Consider the following 21079-nt stretch of genomic DNA (forward strand, 5'->3'; position numbering starts at 1 on the left):
GGTCATGGACCTAGAGGAAAATCTGCTACTATTAGTCTGCTAAAGGAACGGGGCAGTAAAATGGCCACTGATGCCATAGTCATATACCCATAGATCAGTATGTCACTGAGCCCTCATCAGAAAAGCTGCTTTCGTGCAGTAGATGGGAATGACACAGAAACGCACAATTGGACAATGTGCAGGGAACGAGAGACTTTGAAGCACTCAGTCCTAAATGGGGTGTCTTCATCAAAGCACTCCTTTTGAGGCTGCTGCAGGGCCATGGGCCCAGGTATGGCTCCCCAGTGGCAGCATGGGCCAGGATCCCACCATGGTCCCAGGTGGCATAACTTGCTACTAACAAACATCGGGGTGTTCCTCACTACTCTCAGTTCTGCCCATCTTCACAGTGCCCATACCCTTCTGTTTCTCTTCCATTTCTCCATCACTGACTTGCTCCTCTGAGTGATCTGGAGCCTCTGAGTGTCTAGAGTGATCCCAGGAGTGGTGTCAGGAGTACTATGGTGCCGGGCATAGGTCATCTCAGGCATGGTCTGCCCCACCACCACCACCAGACCTGTGGCACTCTACTGGTGGTCATCTCAGGCTAGCACCATGTCTGGATTCTGTGGCAATAGTCTGATCATCATCTTGGGCTAGCTTCTCACCCAGACTGCCGGAATGGTCCTGTGAAAGGGTCATTTGTCTCCAACTCGCTCCCACCCAAGGCCACAGTCCCAGGTTGGGTTCTTCTAGTCTCCAACTTGCTCCCCATCCTGGGAGCTCATCCAAGCCTGCCTGGCTCTAAAGTGGTAGACATCTCAGGTTCATTTTTTCCCCCAGGGAATGTTAGTCATTAAAATGTTCATAGGTCAGAATACTCAGCATAGAAATAGCCTCTCTCCTCTCTGCCACCTACTGGCACACATGTGATACAGCAGCTACACATGCACCAGCTAAGGGTAGGGATGGGATGATTTTTTGAAGGCTGTAAATGACAGAAGGAGCCTCAAGGAAATCTTTAGAGATAGTTCAAGAGTCATACCACTGCCCCAGAAAGGAACTCCCCAGGGGCTATATTCTTTCCTCATGGGTCAAAATGGTCCCAACTCTAAGATTTAATCCCTAGATTAACTCATTTAACTTAAAATACTCACACCTCAGATCCATGCTGTTAACAAGGTCTGAGTGGTATACATAGATCAAAGAAAATTTATATTTCACTATATCAACAATATCAAATGTGGGGTTCATCTCATGGAGTGGGCCTTAAATGTAAACAAAACCTGGCTGGTAACCTGTGCATGAGGGATGTTACTTTTACGTTGATCATTCAGGAATAGTGAAGGTATCTACGGCTAAAGTTTGAGAAGGACGAGCCAAAAGGAAAAGAGAAAAAGAACAGAATCAGGGATGGTTTGAATCCTGGTTCTCCACTTCCCTGTGGCTTACAACTTTAATTTCTACACTGCTTGGGCCATTAATTATAATCTTGTTGCCTTTAACTTTTGGACCTTGTATCTTAAACAGATTGGTTGCCATCACACAGGATCGCTTTTAGCAAGCTCAGCAGTTATCCATTGATATGAAGAAATACATTGAGTGCATATCCATATGTCCTTTGTGGCTTTGGTGTGAATGGGAAAGAGTGTGCTATAGAAGGCTTGTGGTCAGGTAAGAGTGTTCTTGAGCTCCAGTCGACCTAAGACAGAGACATATATCAATGCTATGTTTGTTCTCCCTAACAGGTAAGAAGGAGCAATGTAGACACCAACCTAAGACAGGCATGGTGACCTGGCCACTCTTTAACCTAGATGGGATTATGGAAAACAAGTAAATCTTGTGCCCCCATGCAGCTCATCTTTAAAAAACAAAAAAGAGAGAATTGTGCCCTTCCCCCAGCCTTGAGCAGATTAAATAGACCTCAAGTGCTCACCACAGTTGGTCTTCCACTGACCTAGGTGAGGTCTTCTGCCTTGCTGCACCTGCAATTTCCTACAGGAGTAGACTGCCCCCTGAACTTGCTTTGCTACACAATCCAGCTGAGACAAAGGATGGGTCTGTGGGCTCTCCCTATATAAACGCAGTGCTAAATATTAAACTTTGAGACTTTGTCTTGGCTTCATCCTTCTCTTGCACCCCATTCCTTTTTCATTTCCAGCACCCCTTTCAGGTACCCAGTTCATCCACGGCCGCTGGAAAGCTACAGTTACCCACCTAATATTCATGCCACTATGGTGCACGTGAGCACATCGGGCTGACAAACCATCATCGTAGCTCACATAGTTATATAAGCAGATGATATTGTACAGTGCCTTCTAATACTATGGACACTAGATAGTAGGAATGAAGCTTCTAGTTGAGTGTCAGCCCAATTTCTCCATGTTCTAGGTCATAAATATGACATCTTCAGCAATAGGGTCCTACCATCAAGTTACAGATGGTAGCTAAGATCACTGGCAATAGCCTACAGTGTTTGGGGGTGGTCTATGAGGCCCTGGGGATTTTATTTGGTAGCATATGATATCTAATTAGGGCTTCTTTCTCCTTGGTTACATGAGGATGCCATATTGTTGAGGTTTGATCTGTCGCTATGTATTGTAATGCTAAATTCTATATCCCAAGGTCTAGCTGCCTCAAGATGAGTGAATTCTCACTTATGCCAGCTTTTGTTGTGCAAACCTGGCTCCTTAAGATGTTGACAGACTGTAGCTAGGCAAAAGAGAGGTAGGCAGGGCTTTGGTTCCTGGGCTTGGGGTCTGAGGAGAGACCACAAAGAGAGGGATAAAAAGAAGGAAGGCATCATGGGGAGGTTGGTTGTGAGTATATAGCCACGAGGGCCAGCCTGTTGGAGTAGGAGCAGCCTAAGCAGAACATGCAAGTGATATCTTGGGGATATTGACAGGGAAGTAGACAAAATAACATAGAGGGTTGATATCTGCCCTACTCTGGTGCTTTAAGGCTTATTATAAATATAAAGATTTTGTATCTTTTATGTGGTAACTAAATGATCTAAGGTGGGGTAGAAACACTCAATATTTACTGCAACACCATTTAGATTCCATATATATACACATATGTGGAATATATACATATATATATATATATATATATATATATATATATATATATGAAGACATGTATGTGGAATATATATAAATATATATGTGAAGACATATATGTGGAACATGTGTGTGTGTGTGTGTATATGGAGATATATGTGTAAAATATATATGTATATACATGAAGACATATATGTAAAATATATATGTATATATTTGAAGACATATGTGGAATATATATATATGAAGACATATGTGGACTATATATGAATCTTATACATTAGTAGCTTTTCACATAGCTTTTCAAAAGATAACCAACTACAATTACTCTGCTGCATAAACATCGCAGTAAAATGACTCCTAATGGTACCGTGTTGCATCCATAGATCAATGTCACACTCAGCCTCATCAGATGATGAGTAATTACAGAAGATAGTAATTAACACAAAGAGCCACACAGAAGAGTCAGAGACTTCGGAGCACTCATCCCTAGGTGGGCTGTCTGTATAGAACCCCTCCCTCCCCACCAGGCCCAGGGATCTGCTGGAAGAGGAAACAGAAAGATTGTAAGAGCCAGAGGTGCTGCACAGTTTTCAGAGCATTTTGCAAATACAACAGGGCTGGAACGTATATGAACACAGAGACTGTGGCAGCAGTCATAAGACCAGCACAAGCTCAAACCAAACAACAGTGGCAGCCTGGAGAAAAGGACGTGAACGCCAAGTCCCACTCCCAGCCAAGAAGCTAGGAGTAATTGATACTTTCTGGGGAAGGGAAAATCAGCTTTCTTCAGAGAGTCACACTCCAGGGTGAGCCCCAGCTCAGGAGTAGATGGTCAACACAAATCAGACTCCATGTATTTTGATAGATTTTTTTTCCTTGTGTTTGGCTTTTGTTGTTTTGGTTTTTTGTTGTTTTGTTGTTTTGGTTTTTAAGAGAAAAAGAGAACGTGAAGCTGAGGAAGTTGGGAGAGATCTAGGAGGAGTTGGTAGTTAGGAAAGAATATGACTATATATATAATATATATAGTCATATTCTTATATATTATATATGTGTATATATTATATTGTGTGTATATGTGTGTATATATTATATATGTGTGTATATGAATATTATATATATGTGTATGTATGTATATATATATATATATATATATGTATATATATATATATGGCTGGAGAGATGGTTAAGGGCACTGACTGCTCTTCCAGAGGTCCTGAGTTCAATTCCCAGCAACCATATAGTTCAATTCACAACCATCTATAATGGAATCCAATGCCCTCTTCTGGTGTGCCTAAAGAAAATCTACGGTGGTGGCGCACACCTTTAATCCCAGCAGAGTCAGGTGGATTTCTGAGTTTGAGGCCAGCCTGGTCTACAAAGTGAGTTCCAGGAAAGCCAGGGCTATGCAGAGAAACCCTGTCTCGAAAAACAAAAAAAGAAAAGAAAAAGAAAAAAGAAAAGAAAAGAAAAGAAATCAAACAGTTTAAATAAATAAATCTTTTAATACCCATTAATATTATATTAATATAGCACTATATTAACATATGTTATATTAAATGTCTATTAACATATATTATATCATTAATATAATACTAATTCTATTATATTAATATAATAAGTAATATATATTAATATATTTCAAATGAAATTCTCAGAGTATAATAAAAATTAAAGAAAAGAGAAAAGGTGGAGAACTAGCTGGGCACTGGTTGGAATCAGATGACCTGAATTCAAGATGACTTCTGTGTAACTTTTGTTTCAGGTTGCTTTGCTTGTGGCCCTGTGTATCAGACCTAGGGCTTCACGCATAATATGTGAGTTTTCTATCATTGACCCACATCGTAGCCACAAGCTTTTCTACTCGGCCTCTTCATACCCAGAAAAAATGATCCTGAGACTTATTTATGAATAAACACCTCTGCCATAAGCATTGGCGCATTCCCAACTAGCTCATAACTTACATAACCCGTTTATTCTATTCTATGTCTGCCACCACACGGCTGGTCACCTCGCCTCAGTTTCATGCATCCAACTTCCTCAAAGTTCAGGACGAATGCTCTTCTCTTGACTCTTTCCCAGAATTCCTTCTCTCTCTGCCAGAAGTCCCACCTTCTATTTCCTGCCTGAGCTAATAGGCCATCAGCAGGAGATGCTGCCACATAATGCATAAGCCATTCTCTCTACACCACATTTGGTATGGTTTCTTTTAACTTCTATTATTTTTAATTATGTGTCTGTGAGGAGGCTTTGGCCAGTCCGGAAGCTCGCGGTACACGAAGTTTTGCGCCCCCTAGAGGAGGGTGCTGAGAACTCCGCTCCGTGCTCGCATTTGTTCTTTTCTAACCCGCATTTGTTCTTTTTAAAGACTCACTTGGCCCACTTCACAGTTCGGATTAGGCAGGATTTCAGAGTCAACGTCTCCTCCTCCTACTGCTCCTCCTCCTCATTTTTAAATATGGTTTTTCATTTTCTCCCGGGGAGGAATGTTCAGGAACAATATGTACGCATCTGACCCAAAGGGGGGGGGGGGGGGGAGGGAGTAACTTGGATGTATACATTTCACTAAAAAAAAAAAAAAAAAAAAAATTAGCCAATGCTTAGTGCACTAAAAGATACCTCCGGTGACAAAAGGGCGCAATTCCGCATATTTAACCTAAGAGTCTGCAAATGGTTCTAAAGACTTCCAAATCTCCTCCCTAGGATAGTTTATTTCTCTCTGGTAGCATGGAGGCCACCAGAACAGGGGAGGAGGGGAGATAATTGGGCAGTGGCATAACTCCTTTCTCAGCTGGCAACCTTTTAAAGCCTATTAAATCTAACCGGCAGTTGGCCTCTCCGTACCTCCTCCGGCTGATGTCTGCTGCAGACTCCCCAGCCTGTTTTGACCGGCTCTTAGAAAGAAAAGCAAAAAACTGTCGGTGGCCTGCATCAGGCAGGGAAACACCCCCACAAAACTGCAAGAGCAGAAATGGATAGACTGTTAATAGCACGGACATATCCCAGGGTCTGTGCTTCTGCCTAATGGGACTTCTTGTCTTCAGATTAGTCCACAATGGGGAAGTTGTTCATCCTAAGAGAGATTCAAATAAGAGAGTTCTTCTGTTTGAACAGCAGGCAAGTAAATAGAATGCAATCTGCAGCCTGCACACAGCTCCAGGCTGAGAGAGGCAGAGCTCAGGCACTGAGCAAGCCAGCTACCAATTCCCTACTTCTCGAGGGTTAGCAACAGGCTCTTTGCAGAACCGTTTTGGAGGAAACAAATCACCGTAGCAACACTGAAATGAAAATTTGGTATTTAAAACACGGAGTCTCAACTCTAGCTGCACATTAGGAGCACTTGTGGAGATTTTTAAGAAGAGATGACTGGGTCCCACCCTCAGGGACTTTGTTGTGTTCTGGGGTTTTTTGTTGTTGTTTTGTTTTTTTTTTTTAGCTCCAACAGGGAATCTGATGCTACAGAGACCGGAAAAGGCTGGTGTGGGACATGGAGAAAGTTCATAAACAGAGACTTGAAAGCAGGACTCCACAGAACAAACTTCACAGGTAAAGGGCTGCTGACCCATAAAGAAGGCTCTGTGATAGCTTCATACTGAGGAATATGGTTTCCATATCAAGACCCTGGGCTATAAACAGTTTGTGATATATTTTTATGTAATTGTTAATTGTTTAATATAGCATTCCAGTTGAGCCAAAGTCAGCATAGCTCAGAATACAAGCTATCATCGACCATGCTCTTCGCCGCAAAGAGACACCGTGCTCCTGGAAACTCATAGAGGGAACTATTTAGCCGAGACTAGCCTACAGTTTCAGAGGTTTAGCCCACTGTTTTCGAGACAGGAAGCCTGGCAGCATGCAGGCGGACACAGTGCTAGAGAGGTAGCTGAGAGTTCTACATCAGGAACAGCAAGCAGCAGGAATGTGATGCCCCCTTCTTCCCCAGGGCTGTTGCCCACCAGCCAGCAAGCACGAAGGAAGCAGAAGTGGGGTGGGGGTGGGGTAGGGCTCGAACAGCTGGGACTGACTTCCAGGATCAACTTCAATGAGACAGTTCCACTTTATTGGGGATGAACAAGGTTTATATAGATCTTGAGGAGTGGGTAGGTAGGGTGGGAATACTTCTTTTGCATGAAGAAGAATTCCAAGAACCTGCCAGGCATGTTCAGGTTCAATGGAAGTGGGGAAGGGGGAGTGTTTAACCTATAATCTGGCCATAGACTATGTGACTGTGCTCAGAGGTTTTGGGGGGGGGGGGGTTACAGGTGGGAAGTGCTGTACCTCGTTATCATTCACAGTAAGGGCTGAGCAGGACCTCGGAGCTGAATGGAGTAGCATTTACAGGAAGCTCTGTGCAGGGTCATCCTCCAGATAAGGTAGGGCACCTGTGCCTAGAGACAGTCTCTAGATAAGATCAGACAGAGAGGAGGAAACCCCGCTGAGAACGGGAGTCCTCCATTTTGCACCAGGCTGGGAGAGCTTATCTGGTCACGATAGACTTTGACCTTAATAGCAGGGTCTTCCAACACAGGAAGAGAGAGAGATTGGTCCTGGCTTGAGCATTTGAAACCTCAAAGTCTACTCCCCAAGCCCTGACCCCATGACACCCCTCTCCAACAAGACCACATGTACTCCAACTCACACGTCCTAATTCTTCAAATAGTTCACTCCCTGTGAGCCTGTGGGGGCCGTTCTCATTCAAATTACCACACAGTCCTTGCATCAGAAGCAACTGCATTGCCCAGGAGCTTGTCAGAGATGCTGGGCCTCCAGCCCAGGCTTGAGTGCTATAGTGGCTATTCCTGGTTGTCAACTTGACTATATCTGGAATAAACTACAATCCAAAATTGGAAGGCTCACCTGTGATCCTAATCTGGAGGCTGGGAGATACAAGTTTCTGACCTGGATCTTGGCATGGAGATCTTGAGGCATAGTGGCTATGAATCCCAGAAGATTAAGACAGGGAGATCTCTGAGTTCAAGGTCATCTGGGACAAAGCAAGTCCCAGATCCGGGCATGGTGGCACACACCTTTAATCTGGGACGCGCCTTCTGCTGGAGACCTACATGAGGACACTGCAAGAAGGAAGATTTACTCTCTCTCTCTCTTTTTCGCCTGCTTGAGTTGTGGGACTGAGCAACTGCTAGATCCTTGGACTCCCATTCACAGCTGCTGCTGACCATTGTTGAGAGTTGGACTACAGACTGTAAGTCATCAACAAATTCCCTTACCATATAGAGACTACCCATAAGTTGTGTGACTCTTGAGAAACCTAAAACAAATGCTCTCCACAAACTGGTGGCAAGATCCTATTGCTGAGGTCAACATCTACACAACTCGTGAAACATTGACAAGTCAAGCCAGTGCCTGCCTATACATAGCCTCACGCCTACTGACTAGGAGTGTCCCTGGTATGGAACAGGACTCTGCACACTATCAGAGAAAGGTAAACACTAATCTAGGTACAAACCCTTTGATCCTCAATGGTGACCTGCCTGCATGACACATTGGTGACACTAAATTTGTGGAAGTGACGAACCACTCTCTGATTGGATTGAAGGTCCCCTTCATGAGATGGAACCCATGCCTGACACTGCTCAGGTGATCAAGAACCTGACACTGCCTAGGCCATGAGCCTAGGGGAAAACTAAATACTATTGTTCTGCTAAAGTCCTCTCACTGTCCATCATAAGGTCCAGAGAGTTTCCAGGTATGATATCCAGAGATTTCAGAAGCAGGGAGGTGTTTTAATAATAATAATAAACAACCAAAAACATATCCTGTCTTCGCCATATCAATCGCACCCAGGTCACGGCCTGAGGATGTTCTCAAGAGGAAAAATCCTGCTAATTAGAAGGAGTGATCAGACACAACCCTCACTACTCCCAGTGCAGTAATAGAATACCTACCAGTGATTCTCAGCCTCACCTGCTGTGGTTTGATTGTGTCCCTGGGAAGTGGCACTATTAGGAGCTGTGGCCTTGTTGGGAGGAGGACATGCATCACTACTGAAGTCCTATGCTCAAGCTCAACCAAGTGCCCCCGCCCCATAGCTTCCTTGCAGAAGAAAATCTCCACCTGTCTGCCTTCGGATGAAGATGTAGAACTCTCATCTCCTCCAGCACCATGCCTGTCTGGATCTTGCCATGCTTCTGCTTTGATGATAATGGACTGAACATCTGAAACTGTAAGCCAGCCCCAATGAAATGTTGTCCTTTATAGGAGTTGCCTTGGTCATGGTGTCCATTCACAGCAATGAAACCCTAACTAAGGCACCTTCAGACCAGAATCACCTTGATCAATGGGTCCCACCCCTCATGAGTGTCTGGTTTGGTTGATCTGGGGATGATGCCATAGAATAACCAACCACATTCAGCTAATTGTCGGCATGTGGACAGTCTTGCCTTATTTATTCCCCTCATGGTACCCCTCCTCTCCAATAGGAGATTTGAACTCAAGTTCCTTCCACAATCTACTTCCATCCATACACTCTTCTGAGTGTATCTCTAAACCAGAGGTTGGCAGGATCGGCCCCAGGATTTTTTTGTTGTTGTTTGTTTGAGGAAATAATATAACTTTAAGGGTCCAAGAATCACTGAAAGAAGTCACGCTCAAATCGTATCCAAAAGCAAAGAGTGTTTGTCCTTCAGAAACAGCCAGCATGTGAGAGCTGGGGGGAGAGGGGGATCAGCCATTCCTACAAAATGGCGACCGGAGATGAGCTCATAGGCTCCTTTTAATCGCAGCTAGGGGGATTTAGGGAATGGTTAGGTCATTTTTAGTATGATTGGCTAGGTAAGCAGCAGTTACATTAGTACATGTCTAATTGGTTACTATACTAGTTTTTTCAATTTATGTTCAGGCCTTAGAGAAATTCTAGGACCTGTTTCAGTCCTTGAGCTAGCTATCTCTCCAATAGATTTCAGGGCCATTGCTGATTCATGGCTGATTCATTGTCTGTGGTTTTTCCAAGGAGCCTTACCTGCCTCTTTGGGAAATTGAATGGCCTAGTTATAAAACAGAGCGAGTTTCAGTCAGACTGCTCAATAACCACCTTTTGTAAGACAAGGTCTGTCATGCCTGGAACTCATCAGTGCAGCGAGTCTTAATTTCTGCCCCAGTTGCTCTGTCAGGGGTAAGATCGCTGACAGAGCAACTTAAGTGAGAAAGGGCTGATCTGGCTCACAGTTTCAAGTTACAGGCCTTCCAGGCAGGGAAGTCACAGCTGCAGGTGAGAGAACTGACCACCTTACATCCACAGTCAGGGACAGAAAGCGATTAATTAATGCATGCACACCACTGCTCAGCTCACTCTCCCTTGCATTCGGCTGAGGACCCAGCTCATGAAAGAGTTCCACCCATGTTCTATCCAAATTCTACAAAATGGGTGGTCCCACACCAACCTAAACAGTTCATCCTTGAGACTTCCTTTGCTAGGTAAAAGTCTACATTGTTTCAAGTCAATAATTAAAAGTAACCATCATGCGGGGCTGTGGTGGCGCAAACCTTTAATCCTAGCACTTAGGAAGCAGAGGCAGGTGGATTTCTGAGTTTGAGGCCAGCCTGGTCTACAGAGTGAGTTCCAGGACAGCCAGGGCTACACAGAGAAACCCTGTCTCTAAAAAAAAACAACAACAAAAAAAATAGATAGATAGATAGATAGATAGATAGATAGATAGATAGATAGATAGATAGATAATGGATTAGCAGGGAGTCATCCATCGTTTCATAATCCTTCAAAGTGAATCCTAGCATGAAGACGGTCTCTGGGTAGCAAAGCAGCCTGTGGCATGCCGTTGTGATACGTAAGCTCAATAGATTCCCTCTGTACTGGCTGGTTGTGTGTGTCAAGTTGACACAGCTGGAGTTATCACGGAGAAAGGAGCCTCCCTTGAGGAAACGCCTCCTGAGATCCAACTGTAAGGCATTTTCTCAATTAGTGATCAAGGGTGGGAGAGCCATCCCTAGGCAGATGGTCCTGGGTTCTATCAGAAAGCAAGCTGAGCAAGCCATGGGAAGCAAGCCAGTAAGCACCACCCCTCTACGGCTTCTGCATCAGCTCCTGCTTCCTGACCTGCTTGAGTTCCAGTCCTGACTTCCTTTGGTGATGAACAGCATTGTGTAAATATAAGCTGAATAAACTCTTTCCTCCCAAACTTGCTTCTTGGTTATGGTGTTTTGTGCAGGAATAGAAACCCTAAGACACCCTCATTCTCTGATAAATAAGTCTTTCTTAATTAATCAGTCATTCTGAAACTGCTGACAGGAAAATCCAGAGGCAGCCCCTGAAAGCATCACTTACACGCTTGCCGCTTCGCGATCGGCTTCACCTAAATACCTTTCATCTATCAAGATCGGAATATGCTACCAAACGCTGGCACTTTCGTGTTAAATATTCAGTATCTTTAAGAGCATATTTCCCACACAATAACTGGTTCTGTCATATTATGTTTGATCTAGACAATCAGGTCCGTATTCTCCTCCAGGGTAAGAGTGAGTTATTTTACCAGTTAAGATGATTTCACTGAAGGAGGAGGAGGAGGAGGAGGAGGAGGAGGAGGAGGAGGAGGAGGAGGAAAAGGGGGAGGGGGAGGGGGGAGGGGGAAAAAAGAAGAAGCTGCCAAACTAACTTGAGCAGAAAAGGAATAAGTAAGTGTATTTCACAAAATGGAAGGAAATGGGGCATCTACAGGCTCAGAGATTCTGAAACTGGGGTGACCAGTTTAATAGCTGAACAGAAGCAGGACCTGGAGAATGTCACGTCCAGGTGTACTACAGAAATAGTAGAGTCAGCACTTGGGGTCTTGGGAGGGGGGTGCATCCACATGTGCCATGGCACACCTGAGAACAACTTGCAAGTGTGGGTTTCCTCCTTCTACCATGTGGGTCCTGGGGATTGAGCCCGGAACAACAGGCTTAGAGGTGCCTTTACTCACAACCCCATCTTGGGCCTTTGTATCACCGACTGACACTTTCCAGACGCTGTGCTGGGGTTAGCGGTCATTAGGTAACTGGCAAGCCCTCTGAACAGAAATAACGATGATAAGTGTCAACCCCAGCCATTCGTTTTTACAGCTGGAGACACCTCTTAAAGCGAGCCAGCCACAGGAATCCTTTATTCAATATGTAGAGGCTGCTAAGGATGGCATCCTCTGTCATCTTTATATTTCTGGTCACATAAGTAGAGACGCATACACACCGAACTGGCTGGTTTTGTGTGTCAACTTGACCCAAGCTGGAGTTATCACAGAGAAAGGAGCTTCAGGTGAGGAAATGCCTCCATGAGATCCAGCTGTATGGCATTTTCCCAATTAGTGACCAAGGGGAAGGACCCATTGTGGGTGGTGTCATCCCTGGGCTGGGAGTCTTGGATTCCCAAGAAAAGAAAGCAAGCCAAGCAAGCCAGGGGAAGCAAGCCAATAAAGAACATCCCTCCATGGCCTCTGCATCAGCTCCTGCTTCCTGACCTGCTTGAGTTCCAGTCCTGACTTCCTTTGGTGATGAACAGCAATGTGGAAGTGTAAGCTGAACAAACCCTTTCCTCTCCAACTTGCTTCTTGGTCATGATGTTTGTTCGGGAATAGAAACCCTGACTAAGACACACATGCACAGGAGCTGGAGTAAAAATTAAGAAGTATTGTGAGGACTGATCAAATTCAGCACAAGTGTTCAGGGGAGGGACATTATACACTTGTACTATTGTCCTAACTACCTCCTGAGGATGAAGCACTGAAAGACAATTTCATTAATTCTAACCTTATGGAACTTATATTTTAGTCAGAAGGTGACAATAAACAAAATAAAGATGTAAATTACGAGGATCATAGAAAGTAAGAATTTTCATGGAGAAAATTAAATAAAGGAATGTGTAGAGTAAGCAGCAGCACAAGGTTACAAATTTAAAAGTGGTCAATCAAGGGCTCCTGGAGAGGTGCCCGTGGAGCGAAGCCTCACAGAGAGGAGAGGAGAGCAGGCAGATATCCGGAGGAAAGAGCTGTAGGAGAACAGTGACCGTGAAGCCTTGAGGCAGGTGTACTCCCTGGGCATGCCAGTGGCGCAAAGAAACGGGTATGCCTGGAGATGCGGATGTACTTACTACAGAGCCTGAGGGTCTGAATTTCATTCCCTGGACCCACAGCCTGGGAAAAGAAAACCAATTCCCACAACTTCTGTATATCCACTCACAAACACTCACAAAAACACAAATAAAACGCATATTTTTTTTAAATTTAACTAAAAGAAGACTCGGGCTGGAGAGATGGCTCAGCAGTTAAGAGCACTAACTGCTCCTCCAAAGGTCCTGAGTTCAAATCCCAGCAACCACATGGTGGCTCACGACCATCTGTAATGGGATCTGATGCCCTCTTCTGGTGGGTCTGAAGACAGCTACTATATATATATATATAGAAGAAAGACTCTAAAAGAATACAGGAATCACTGATACTACTACTAACTACCCTTGACCTGAAATAATTCTCACCTCCTGGGGCTAAGAGGCAGGCCTTGTTAACGAAAATACAGTCATGATTCACCAAACTAAAAGTTGCTGGGGTGCTATTATGCTGTAGAACTTTCTGGAAATCCATCCTCTAATGTACCAGAGAGAGGCTCCACTGTAAGATCCTATGCCTTGTAACTGGCTATAAAGCTATACAAGGGGCTGCCAAGGAAGCTGCGGGAAGCTGGATGCAGGCAGCCGACCTGCACGAGAGAAGCCTAACACAGGGCAACCGCTCCCCCAAAGGAGCAGGTCGGTGGAGGAACCACATTTGGTGGAAACTGAAAACTACAGAAGTGAGACAGAAAGAAGCCACTGGGAATAACTGTGAGTCTTTCTAGAGAGCGCAACAGAACCAGGAAGAAAAATTCTCCCCAACATCCCTCGAGCACCCTCTAGTGACAGAGTTTAGCATGGCACCCACCACCTTCAGAGGAGAAACACTTCCAGGGTCAGCGAAGCTAAGAGGCTAGCTAGCCAGGGCTACATGGTGAGACCACATCTTCGGGAAACCAAAGTAAATACTTAAAAGATGATTCAGATCTGAATTTTTTCGTTGCTCTGATACTTACGGATTTTTATTCAACTGTCTGTGGTGAAAGCCTGGTCGAATGCTCTGCTAATTACCATATCATTTCTAAGCAATGTTCCAGAGTTGCTTTTAAAAGGCCAAAAAAATAGCAAGAGTGGTAGATATGGTCACTAAAGAGTAAAGCCGAGTCTTGTAACACTAGCTCTCTGCAGGCTGCCTCACGGTGACTCTGTCTTCAGAATGAGAGACACTTCTTAGATGTGAAGTCCCCTTTCCTCTTAAAACCATCTTGCTGTACCAATTCTATCCTCAACTTAGAACGTTGAAATAGCAAGTTACAGGGAAATAAACTTGCCCCTCACACGGAAGGCAGCGATTGCCTCACCGAGTGGGATGGGTGAAACGTTGAAGGACTGAGAACAAAGCCCTGCGTGTGAGCAAGATCGTAACCGCTTCGGTTAGCACCAGAAGGAACCCACCCTCAACTTTCTCATCAAATCAAGCAAGCTGCTAGAACGTTGAAATCTAATCTCCATTTCTAAAAGCCCCCAATGTACTTTTAGACTGAATATCTTTTTTTTTTTTTTTAACATTGTTAATGGGCTTCATCTTTAGACCAGACACGAAGCCAAAAAGTATTTTCAGGGCTGGCAAGACGGCTCAGCAGTTAAGAGCATCAACTGCTCTTCCGAAGGTCCTGAGTTCAAATCTCAGCAACCACGTAGTGGCTCACAACCATCTGTAATGGGATCTGCCGCCCTCTTCTGGTGTGTCTGAAGACAGCTACAGTGTACTTAAATATAATAAATAAGTAAATCTTTTAAAAAAAAAAAAGTCTTTCCGATTTTTAGGAGTTAAATGTTATCCAGAAATGAAGCGGAGCTCTTCCTTGACGAGAAGTTCTAGCCAAACCAATCAGATCCCCAACACAGAATCAGAAAATCGAGAGTGAAATGGAACCCAGGTGTTAGACTAATTTTTAAATTAGCCATAAATGAAAAGAGGAGAAATATTAGCCCGCGATGCAAGCTGTTGTGTTATTACGGAGAACGTCTTATAAAGGAAAGACCCCACATTGCTCTGTGGTTAACTGTATAAATGGTAACTGTGTGTGTTGGGGTGGGGATGGAGGTGAGTGGCCGTGGCAAGGGGACATCATGGTGGGAGTTGGGGATGCAATGGACATCGTGTAATGACCTGGGTTTACCGCATTCTCAGTCATGACACAGTTTCTCAAGATCTGTTCATGGACATTGGTGGGATTATGAGACAGCAAGATAACATTTTCACTTCGGAACAAAATTTCCTCATAGAAAACCTAATTCTTTGTTGTTATTGTGACTTGAAGTTAAACATGGCCACGCTGGTAATTTAAGGTTTTGTAAACATATGAATGTGCATCTGTTTGTCATTCATGAATGTCTGCGTCCTTTTATATAGCCCTTTGGGTATTAAAGCCTTGGTCATATGCAAATTGATTCATTCTGAAATGTTTTAATTGCCCATTATTTAAATAAGTTTCATATTTTTAAACATAGAAAAACATAAAAGGCTAAAACTAATATCTGCAGTGGATCAGACCCTTACTGACACTGCTTCAAGGAACATTATTTGGGTTATATTCTACCTAGACCCATTTAAACAAAAAAAAAAAATTCCTATTATGAAGGTATTTTATTATAGCGTAAAATGTCATCTGCTGGAAATGTGTATGAATTTTTATGAGTCTCATTTTATTTAAATTCATAGACTTATTAGTTATATGCCACACTGAGGATTTGAAAGAGAAAACCCCTTTGTATCACTTCTGGGCCTTGCAGAACCTTGCCCTGTAGAACATTCATGTTGGTATACATATATGCTCTCACATGGTTCTTGCCCTGGAGAACATGCGTGTTGATGCACATGCTCACACATCCAAATTTATCAGCATGCAGCTAACTCTGAACTTCATGTCAAGTGGCAAAGTTCCCACCCACACTAATCCACCTGCCTTAACTCAGAACTCTCTCCTCTCGCCTCAAAATATGTTTGAGAGCAATCAGAGGTATTCAACATTAACCCAAAACAAAGCAATTTTATGAAGGTCTAAAGTAAATTATTTGTTTATATCATCAAGTGATTTAAAAAGCAATGTGCTTAAAACTGGAAACGTTTTTTTGTGGTTTGTGCACTATTTAAAATATACCCCTCCAAAAGCATGAGAAAGTGTAGTGTTCTATTACATATTATGACCCCATCAACAGTCAATGACCAGAAGGAAGGAAGGGAGGGAGGAAGGGAGGGAGCGATGGAAGGAAGGGTAGACTCTAACCTTTGGATAGGATATTATCCAATTGCTACAGATTATTAGAAAATCCAATGCTCTACAGAACTCATTTATAGCGTGCATATTATAGCTATGTCATGCTGTTTATGGTCAACATTTAATAAGATGACGCCATGATCAGTGACCATGGTTTATGAGCCGAATCTGGCCCGGCATTTATTTCTGTCCAGCCTACAAGGTGTGCGCAGTTTTTCACATTTTTAACGATGGGAAAAAAATCAAAAGGATAACATTTTATGATATGTGAAACTGATGTGAAATTCAAGTTTTAGAGTCCATAAATCAAGTGCTATTGAGACCCAGCTGTGCTGCTCACTCATTGGCTGCTGCATCGATGGTAGCTACAGAGTCAACCCATTTCAACAGAGACAAGCCTCAAAGAATGAAACTGTCATTGGTTCCAAGTCAGCACTATGTGCAGCACATAGTAGGGGTTCAGTAAATGATATTTATGTACATATATATATATATATATATATATATATATATATATGAATGATTCATGGACTAAGTTTATGTCCTTCAGGAGGTTTTTCATGCCTTTACAATGTAGTACAGAAACTCACCTCAACAGCCAGGCCACTTTGAGTAAGCTATTGAACTGGGCAATGGTAGTTCAAGCCTTTAATCCCAGCACTCAGGAGGCAAAGGCAGGTAGAGTGCCTAGTTCAAGGCTAGCCTGGTGTACACAGAAAAACCCTCTTGGAAAACAAACAAACAAGAAGATTCGTTGAACTGACCTATAGGCTGTGGTCCAGGCAATCCAACAACGAGTATCAATCCATGTAGCTGAGTGTCTCAGAAGGCTCAGTCTGATGCTGGTGCCCGAGACGACTCTGGAGAGCTGCTGGCCTTCAGTCTACACTGGAATCTTGAAAATATTGTATTGAATACTGACCACAGCCACAGGCCAGACAAACCTACCAATCAGCGAGAGGGCAAGCAGGCACAAAGCCAGGTCCTTCTCCCGTGTCCTTTCACATGCCACCAGAAGGTGTGACCAGATTTAGGGTGGGTCTTATTACTTGAACTAATCTGATTGAGGAAATCCCTCACAAAGAGAGGGGGTTCAGTTCCCAGCACCCACATGGCAGCTCACAACTGTCCTCACCTCCAGGATCCAACACCCTCACACAGACATATGTGCAGGCAAAACATCAGTGCACATAAAATAAAAATAAATTATACGAAAGAAAAAAGAAAGAATATCCCTCCCTGGGGTGTCCAGAATTTGGAGTCTTAGTTGATTCCAGATGTAGTCAAAATGACAACCAAAATCAGCTACCATAGCTACATAATGAAACCTGATGGAAAGAATCAATAAAACTCTACCCAGTGTGGTAAAGGCTTAAAGATCAATGGAATAGAAATGGTTGTGAGCCCAGAAATGGTCTACATAATATTATTTATTTTGTCTTTATTCTTAGAACTTAGGATATACAGTGAAGTACAAGCACACCAAGCCCCACCCTCCCCTCCAACCCCCTCTGTATCCCCAACGTTCTCCATCCCAGTTTGTTTGTCTTATAACCCACTAAATACAGTTACTGCTACCCATACACACACGGGAGTAGGAGGATCCTCCACTGGAGCACAGGAGTCCTACTGGCAGCCACGTCCTCAAAAAAGACCAATTCTCTCTCCCCAACTCGTTATCCACTGTCCACAGTTCCACAGTGAGCAGTGCAGCCTTGAAGACCAGCTACTCCAACGATTCCAGAATGTTGACTGTCTAAGACCAAATTATTGTTAGCGAGGATACACAAGACTTCTGTTGGAAAGAACAGGGTTCTAAACAAGGGGTGTTAGGAACACGGCGTATCCACAGGCCAAAGATTGAAGAGGTCGCTCAGCGGTACAGTGCACACTCGATACCCAACACACACACACACACACACACACACACGCGCGCGCGCGCGCGCGCGCGCGCCAAGAAAAAAAGAAGGCTTGGCTGGGATGAGGCACTGCGTGGATGAACCGTGGGGATACCGTGTTAAGTGAAGTAAGCCAGGAAGTAAATGGCAAGTGTCATACAATTCCACTGTGTGAGGCACTTAGTTAGAAATCCTAAAGAGAGCGGAATGGTGGTCTCCAGGAGCTGGGAAGGAAGGGAAATGAGCATCGGGTATATCGGGCACAAAATGTGGATGTTGCATCGTGAACAGAGCTTCGCAGACAGGGCAACAGCTGCTCCACACTGAAATTCATGTAACACCAGGGTACACTTAAAAGTGGATAACTCACCAGGCATCTTGGCTTGTACCTTTGGTCCCAGTGCCTGGGAACCAGAGGCAGGCGGATCTCTGTGAGTTGGAGGACAGCCTGGTCTACGGAGTGAGTTCTAGACCAGCCAGGGCTACACAATGAATACTTGTTTCAAAAACAAAACAAAACAAAACAAAACACAAAAACCAACCATGGATAATGCAGTACATTTTATGTCTCTTTTCTCTCTTAAATACAAGAACTGTTATCAAATCATTATCCAAAAAGTAGAACCCAGGACTGGGTGTGGTGATACCTGCCTCTAATCCCTGCACTCTGGAATCTGGACAGAAGGACCACAAGTTCAAAGCCAGAATGGGCCACACAGTTAAATATTAACAATAACAACAACAACAACAACAACAACAAAATTTAAATGTCCACTATTACTAAATTTAAAAAATAAGAAAAAAATCTTATAATCATTTAAAATTTTGGAAAATTGCTTAGAAGTTTTATGGTAATTAGAACATTCTACCAGGATTTGGCCATGGACAATTGGATAAAATCCATAACAATATCAGAACAATAAAAATTTCAGATCTATACAGTGTTTCTCAACCTGTACGGGGTTGTGACCCCCTCGGGAATCAAACGACCCTCTCTCAGGGGTGGCCTAAAACCATCAGAAAATACAGACATTATTATTACTATTATAATTCATAACAGTAACAAAAATACTACTGTTAAGTAACAACAAAATAATTTTATGCTTGGGGTCACCACAACATGAGGAACGGTATAAAAGGGTCGCACCACTAGGGGTTGAAAACCATTGATTTAAAAAGCTGGGGGAATCTTCCTAGGGAGGTTTCTGGTAGCCTGGGGATCCCCTCAGTTGTAACTCGAGACGCATTGTTCTAAAAGCAGTTACACTGCAAACACGTGAAGGCGGAGGACACTGATGGTTGGAACATTTGGCCAAAAGAAGTATTACAATATTAGAAGAATTAAATTTAGCTGCTAAGTCAATCACTTATCTGAATACAGAATCCCACTTGCCAAAAGGTCTAAGACCAGATCCAAACAAACCTTCACGTGTAAAACAGATGCAGTGATGCTGCAAACAATAATGTTCTATTACATAAAAATCAGTAAAAATCAGGAGAGATATAACTTGTTTTTAGGATATCAAGAAAATGCTGATAATAGAATATTATTGGAAAGAAGAAGCATTTTGCTACCATGGGATTTTAGATCAATAATTTGATTTAAAAAAAAAGACCCTCAAGTGCCCCTTTCTACTTATTTAAAAACAAGATAAAATCTACCAGAGTAAAATGCCTCTGGATCCATATGCTGCCTCAAAACTAAAAACTCATTATCAAAGGATGGCACAGCCCCAGTTCATCCAAAGGAGTTTTCCTGCTGTTTTTCCAAAACCTAAATGCAGTCTGAAGGACAGACTCCCTTTGGAGAACCAGGGCAGCAGAAATTCCAAGAGTGGAAACTAAAGATAAAAGCCTCAAAGACAGAAGCTGGTGTCCAGTTCCCCCAACAGGGCAGACCAAAGGTCACACTGCTCTGTGCACACCCATAACTGGTGCTCAGGGAATGCCTGCTCTTCCACATTCCCATCCCAGGAGTCCCTGGCCAGGAAGTATGTCTACAGACACCCAACGGGGGCTTCTTAGCAAAAGCTCAATTAAAAAAAAAAATGCATGCAGCTCAGAAAAGAAAACTATTGGGTGTGTGACAGTAAGGGGAAGAATCTTTGGTCAGGGCACTTCTCTTCCCTTGAGCCCCAAGCATGCCGGTCTCGTCTCTACACACACATCTAAAGAACAAACGAAAGCTACAGTCCAGGCTTAAAAATCATTACTTTAGAACAAGGTTTTAGTTGTAAGCTTCTAATTAATTCGAAGTGCTCAGTTAATCTCTGGCTTTTTTGTCAACTCAATCTGAGGTTAGATCTTCAACCACAAACTGTGAACAACACAGGCTCCATGGTTCAGGAGTTAAAAGAATTTGCTGCTCTTTCAGGAGACCCAAGTTTGGTTCCCAGCACCCACAACTCACAGCTGACAACTGCTCTGTGGTCTGCACAAGCAAGCATGAACACATACCAACAAAATCGGGGGGGGGGGTTAGTCTTTAAAAAAAAATCAATAAATTCTACACACTGAACCCAACACGGGGAGGGAGGCACTGGAGAAAGTTCCAGTCAGAATTTTCCCTTCTGACTCATGTAATTCTAGATTTCTGAGCGACTGTAATAGTCATGTTTTTGTATATGATTTCTGAGATTACATTTCCAGGTCCTTTGAAACTACCTGAGATGTACGTACACAGCCCAATGATAAGCCATGTGGTCTGCTAAGGCACTTTGTCTATTCATCCAACAAACTAACTCCCTTCAGGAATAATCCTTTGACATTTAGAGGGCACTGTCCATGTGCCAGGCACTGGCTCAAGAA

At 43.5% G+C, this 21079-nt stretch overlaps 1 non-coding gene across 1 annotated transcript; it reads right to left on the minus strand.

Moving 5' to 3' along the window:
- Positions 1 to 818: 818 nt before the first annotated feature.
- Positions 819 to 946, minus strand: Gm24179. The gene has a single exon (XR_003949119.1). It is a non-coding gene; the product is annotated as a small nucleolar RNA SNORA17 (small nucleolar RNA).
- Between the last annotated feature and the right edge of the window lie 20133 nt (positions 947 to 21079).

Source organism: Mus musculus, chromosome 10, assembly GCF_000001635.26.
Source record: "Mus musculus strain C57BL/6J chromosome 10, GRCm38.p6 C57BL/6J".
Classification (NCBI taxonomy): Eukaryota; Metazoa; Chordata; class Mammalia; order Rodentia; family Muridae; genus Mus; species Mus musculus.